The sequence below is a fragment of the Alligator sinensis genome, unplaced genomic scaffold (assembly GCF_000455745.1).
Source record: "Alligator sinensis unplaced genomic scaffold, ASM45574v1 scaffold1130_1, whole genome shotgun sequence".
Taxonomy (NCBI): domain Eukaryota; kingdom Metazoa; phylum Chordata; order Crocodylia; family Alligatoridae; genus Alligator; species Alligator sinensis.
The window spans coordinates 1031359-1037771 of record NW_005842358.1 but is presented as its reverse complement, the minus strand read 5'-3'; the positions used below and the strand labels follow the sequence as shown (position 1 = coordinate 1037771).

The 6413-nt window shown below is 37.8% G+C and overlaps 1 protein-coding gene across 4 annotated transcripts in view; it reads right to left on the bottom strand.

The window, feature by feature from the left end:
• Window positions 1-6413, bottom strand: part of UBE2E3 (ubiquitin conjugating enzyme E2 E3) — an 88614-nt gene that overhangs the window by 77468 nt on the left and 4733 nt on the right. The window lies entirely within an intron of this gene.

Here is a 6413-nt window from a genome sequence, read left to right as displayed (position 1 = left end):
CTGAATTAAAAATCAAAGGCCTAGAGCTACATGGGCCAACAAGAGTTCCTGGTGGGTCTGAGTCTCCCTATGTTGGGCTTTCTATCACTTGCTCGCCCAGAAGCATGTGGACAGTATACAGCCAGAAGAGCTTTCTAACAGAACCAAGTAATCTAGGCCCACAGCATCCTGCTTCTTACATAATTCAGAACAGGCTGTACTCATCAGCGTGGAAGGATGTTTTAGTAATTAGTGCCACCTTTTAAGCCACATAGAAAGGACAAAGGTACTTGAAGGGCATGTCCGTACAAGAAGGGTATCTGACAGCACTGTTGTGACTAAACTTAATAATACGTTGTCATATTGATATGCTCTTATTGAATTAAAATTGGTAGCATGGAGCTTTTAGGGGATACATCCCCTATACTGTGCCATGCTACGGTCTACATCCCTCTCTCTCCCCTCCTCCTCCCCAGTTTAGGCTAAGCCTTTTTTTTTTTCATAGTAAAAGGAAAATTTCTGCCAGCTTAGCTATACCATGTCTCCAAATGACATAAATGAACCTGACAAAAGCACCTGTAGCTACACCTACACCAAAGGTAGGTTGCGGGGGGAGAGGCAAGGGAGAAGAGGTCCCCCCTGCCCCACAAGCTAGTTCTGCCAACAGATCTGTAATATAGATGTAGGTCGGGTCTGAGACGCAGTATGGTTTTAACAGAACAATGCAATATTTGAAAAACAAGAGTCCTAATGCACTGTACTGCAATGCATTCTACATAACTATCACATTATGCAATGCAGTATAACTACCTCTTCCTATACATTGGGTTGGGTCAGCTCAGGGCAGCCTTTTGCATGCTGTTCCCATGTTTACAGAAATATGGTAGAGAGAGAACTTGGTAGGGTACAGCTATTTGAATATAGACGCACCAACATTCACAGGCAACAATTACAGATCACTCAAATCACAAGGATGGAGGTACAGGCTAGATGCACTTTTTTGAAGAAAAAGAACCATCACATTTTATATTTTAAGCTAATAAATTAATGTAAAGCTAATTATAGAAGCAATATAACCGAAAATGAGTGTAGAAAACTTTTTTTTTTTTAAGGTGTGTGATTCATAACATGAATCAAACTAAAGGAAAAGTTTTGAGTTGGGTTTGGTTTTATTTTAAATAAACAGCTATAACCTAGAATTACCTTTTTAATCAACTTTGTATGTTATTTCAAAATTAACAACTTACAAATTGAGTCTGGTTGCAACCTTTAAAGGGAAAAGAATACCCTTCTTTTAGGTAACAGCAAAAGAGAGTTCTTGTAATCAAGAGATTTTATGTAACAATCTTAATGTACAGAGTTTGAAAATATATATGCAACTATAGAGCACACTTCAGATTTAACCAGCCTACCTGCTAAGCCGAGCAAACCCTTCAATAGCAGTGGTTCTCGACTCTTTTTGTACCAGGACCTATATGTAAACATAAGTGGCCAGTCCCAACCCAGTAAATACTTTGCGTGGTAAAAAAAAAAGTCCCCTGGCCCTGCTGGTGCCCCTCATTTCCGACCCGTCGCCCTGCAACTCCAGGCCCTAGCCCCCCTCACAACGTATGGAGCGCAGGGGACATGGGAGGCCCCAAGCAGGCCCTTGCTGGAGCTCTGCCAGCCTGCAATGGAAAACGCACTATTTCCCATGTTTTTCTCCTTTAGAGGAGAGTCCATTTTTAAAGTTTGTTCGCAACCCTTTCAGAGATTCTTGTGACCCATGGGTTGAGAAACATTGTCGTATTAGATCCAAGGATAGCATCTTGCTGAAAACCCCAGGAATACCATTTCCCAACAACTAGTGAAGAAGGTTAGCTTCTGACTTTTGTATTGTCCTTGGGCAAAGAGGACTGCATCTTTTCCCTTTGCAGATTTTCCCCAGTATGTTTAGGCCTCTAGCTATCAAGTGTCTGATAACATTTCTGAGCATTGGCTGCGAGGAAGCAATTGACAGAATAAGCTAGAAAACAGTAGTGTTCTGAGATGGAGGCCGCAGTCATGGAAAACTTCTACCAATTCTTATCTCTTCTTTGAAACCAAGTTAGTTAAACTAGTGAAAGCTCTTCAGTGGATACATGCTGGCATTTTACTCTAACTTCAACACATTCCCAGTAAGCTGAACCAAAAAAAAAAAGACAATCCCTGCTGTTAAACTGAAATAAGTGTCCACGCAAAGGCTTGCATTGGTGTAACTAAATGTATTTAAATTCACACATTAGGTTAAACTGATATAGCTTTCTCAGGTGGAAAGCAGGAAAAGAAAGAATCCAGAAAGACATTCACTCCAGCTATTTTAAACAAGCAAAGTAGGTCAAAGCAGGTAAAGGAAGTTGCTGCAGTTTACAGCAGGGCTGTCCAAATTTCAGCTTTGTGCATGGGTGGCCTCTACTGCATCTTCCTCGACGCACTGTGTCACGGACTCCCTTGCCTCTTGCAGCCTACAGACTGCCAGTTGCACAGCCCTGACTTGCAGCTGCTCTGGGAACTGCTTTAAATTGTGACAAGTGTCAAACCCAGAATTCCAGAGATACGTGAATGTTAAATCTAGCTTCTCCCCCTTCCATCTGAGCCACAGCTTCTGAGCTGTGCAGCTAAGAATGGTAGCCTCAGGTATAACCTTAACTACAGAGTGGTGACCTCCACTCCTAACAGCTTTATGCTGTGAACTAAAAATAGTTATTCTAGATATTTGTGTCAAACCTATTTAAGAAAATCTCTACAGCATGGATTTATAATGCATTATGTGAAAGATCCGTGCAGTAGTATTCTGAGAATATATAAAGGTGGGTTTTGGCACACTTCCATACCTTGAAGCGTATTTCAGCACTTGGCCATGGTTTGAAATAGAGCTGCCTAGAAGCAATGGGGCCAGAGTCTTTTTTTAGCCTTGCTTTACACTATTAAAAGCACAAAAGAAATTTGTACAACACACTGCACCAAATCATAATGCTTTGAATTAAGCTAACAAAAGCAAGAAAAATCAGCATTAAGTCTCTGTCCTCAATTTACCTCTGTGTCCTAGTATTACACAGTATATATTGGACAATAACTCACTCATCCAAGAGTCTTGGATTAGTTACAGAGAGGAGGACTTCAGGATAAAGTAACAATTTCCTTGCTCTTGTTGGGGAAGTCTGAATCTTAATTTTATTTTAACACGGATGTCTAGAACCATATAATGTCATTGGTAGGATTTCTGTAAATGGAACAAAGTCCATAGGAGTTCAGCATGCAACTTGCAAAAGGCAATACCCTATAATATTGTTAAAGCAAAGATTTTATACATTGTGCCCCACTAGGAGACAATCTTTATTTCCACATACACACAGCAATTTGATTTGTCTACCATGACAAGAATGCAATCAATTGAGCAGAGTCTGAAATGGAGGACCAACCCCTACAGTTTGATCTGTACAAGCAGACAAAAAAATCTCTATTTAAATTCTTATACTATCCTCATCACTGTGGTATCCAAGTCCCTTAAATAGAAATCAAAGGCAGCTCTCTACACCCAAGCAATGTGGTTTTCACATGAGGCCCTAGCATTTTTTAAAACAGATGTGATAGTAGAAGATGTGGCTGCAGGAAGCTTAACAGCTGGGGAAGTGTACACTTGTCTTGCATGAGAACCGAGGTGCCCTATTCTCTCAGACATACGCTTGACTAGAAAAGTTGAGTTTTCTTCACTTTTTTTTTTTTTTAGTTCTAATTTTAGTACAATTTACTTTTGACTCTAAAAATGTACTTTTACCTAGTCCTACAAACACAATACAATTCTAAAATTTTAATTAAAAACCCTTTTAAGGCATTTAAGTTTATTTTAAATCCTTAAATATCTCCATGGCTGATGGGCTATAACTCATGCCATGGCTATTTCTAAGAAACGTATTTCTGTAAACCTGTACTGCTAACAGAGCTGTTGGATAAATGTAGACCAGGAAAAAGGTAAACAAGATTGACTCATTAAGATCCTCCACTGTCTGTCTGCTGAATTCAGCATATTCACCAGATAATACAATTACACTTAAAAGGAGTTAAACATATAACTTGTATGCAGAGCTGTCTGTACTCGTGCTTGGAGTTGCTGACAAGAAACTAAATGTGATCTGATATTGCATTATCCAACAACTTTTACTGAATTGGGCATTACATTATAGAAAATGCACTACAAAAGGCTTGAATATACTGATTCAAAGAAACACTCATATTTTCCTGATATCGGCTACTAAGCTTATTATGACTGTCTATATTCTGTCTTATTAAAGACTAACCACTGAAAAAAAAAATATTTATAATTAAAAAAAAAAAAGTTATAAACCATAAAAATAAATAGTTATTTGTTATCACTTTCTAGTTGTTGGGTTGGGTTTTTTTGCATTGCAGTGTAGATTGCAAATGACAGGGTATGTTTACAGTAAAATTGAAAACACTCTTCTTTGACAGTAAAAGTATTGTCTGGACACTTCTCTCTTTTCTTTCCCCCCCACTAGCAAGGTCTTTTAATTTTTTTAAAGCGCACACAATCTACAATGCAAGACTACTGAGCAGGGTTTTTTTCCTTGCATTACTCCCAATCAAAAAGGTAAGAGCTAATGTTGCATTTTGTTGCTAGCTGCACATAGAGCAATGAAGTGAAGGTATGTCACATGCCTGCTGTGTCTGTTTATGCTTGCTAATCTACGCTATTGCAAGCTTCCAGAAGGCATATGAAATGTCTTCCCCTTCACTGCCCTGCATGCAACATGCAATGAAATAGTGTTTGTGTCCCCGTATTAGGATTTTTAAAAGTGCAAATAAAAATTATAATAATCCTAAGGAATTATCTCATGCAAATCTAACCTTTCTGTAGGGAATGCCAAGATGTCTTAAGTGAATGGTATTAGTCATGAAGATGCTCTGGGAAGAATATTCTATGATTCTAAGAATGGTGAATTTCCTTTCTAAAATTTAGTGTGGGGACAGAATTATAGACTTCATTGCTGGCCAAAAATAATATTCACTCCATACTCTGTAGGAGAAACTTGTATAATTTGAAACATTTATTTTTTTTCTCCCATAAATCTTAACAGGGTCCCTGTGCTTTGGGTGATAACATTTGCAATTAAGACCTTCTTTAAAATATACTACACTGATACCACAGGGGAGCATATTTTGCAAGTAACTAAATATCAGATGGTACTGTGGAAAGTGTTTTTTTTTTCCCTTCTAAGAGTCAGCTCTAACTCACTGTGACCCAAACTGGTGCTACATTAATTCTGGAAGGAAAAGGTTAAATTCCAGTAGCTTATTTCCTTGAAATGCATCCTGCCATATCATGCTAGGATCTCGAAAGTGCTGAAACACAGCAGACACATAACTAGAAAGCCGTACTGGTTTGAACAGGGAAGGCAGTGCCTCCCCATGTAAATACATCAGTCTGTCACAGAAAATCCACAGCATGGACCTCCAGGTAAGACGCTCTTACCAAAAAATCAGACAAAACAACTAAGCTATGATTAATTCTTGTCATGCAGATTATGCTTCGTATTAAGTATCAAAACAACTGCATCCTCATTGAATTGTAAAATATCCTTTTACCAAACTTTTCCAACTATTCAACACACCAAACAAAGGAAAAAAACAAATAGAGGGCATTGGCAGTTTTTTCACATAATACCAATGCTGCCTATTAAATACCAGTCATTAAACATAACATTCTTTACAGGCAGATATTCCACTGAAACATATAAGTTATAGGCAACATTAAGTTAGGTGTCTCAAACCTGGCCTTATTAGAAATGTTGATACATGATGTTTACCTCAATTTGTGCTTAAAATAAATATTTTCCAGAATTAATCAAATCTCAATAAAGAAGGTATTTAGTCAATTATGCTACTGTGACTTTCATACAAAAATATGGGCACAGTAATATTTGCTTTCTTTAAAACTGAATTTTTCACTAATCTCTCACCTTGCAACTTCATTTTCTAAAACGATTAAGTGGCTAGCACATAACAGGAGAATTTCCTTAAAATACCATCAATCAAGAGAATACAATATCTGGCCAACAGACAGAAACTTTAAAGGTAATGCTTCAGCTTCAAGCACTGCAGAGTAGTAAGATAAAACACACAAACATCACACAGTGTTCTTTATCTAATTATAGAACATAGTAACATAACTTTTTATAAACCTCGGCACTTAAAGTCGGCTCAAATTGTGCACGAGCAGAGGTTCAAAGCAAAGCTTAAGTACATCTGGAAGTTTTATGCAATGAATGTCTGCGTTTTTAAAATAAGCAATGAATAGCTCAGCAGATTTTTTGTAACTAACTTTACCATTCATATTAATTAGTGACACCTACAATGTGCCCAGAAAAATCCAAACTTTGTGAAACATTCTATCAAAT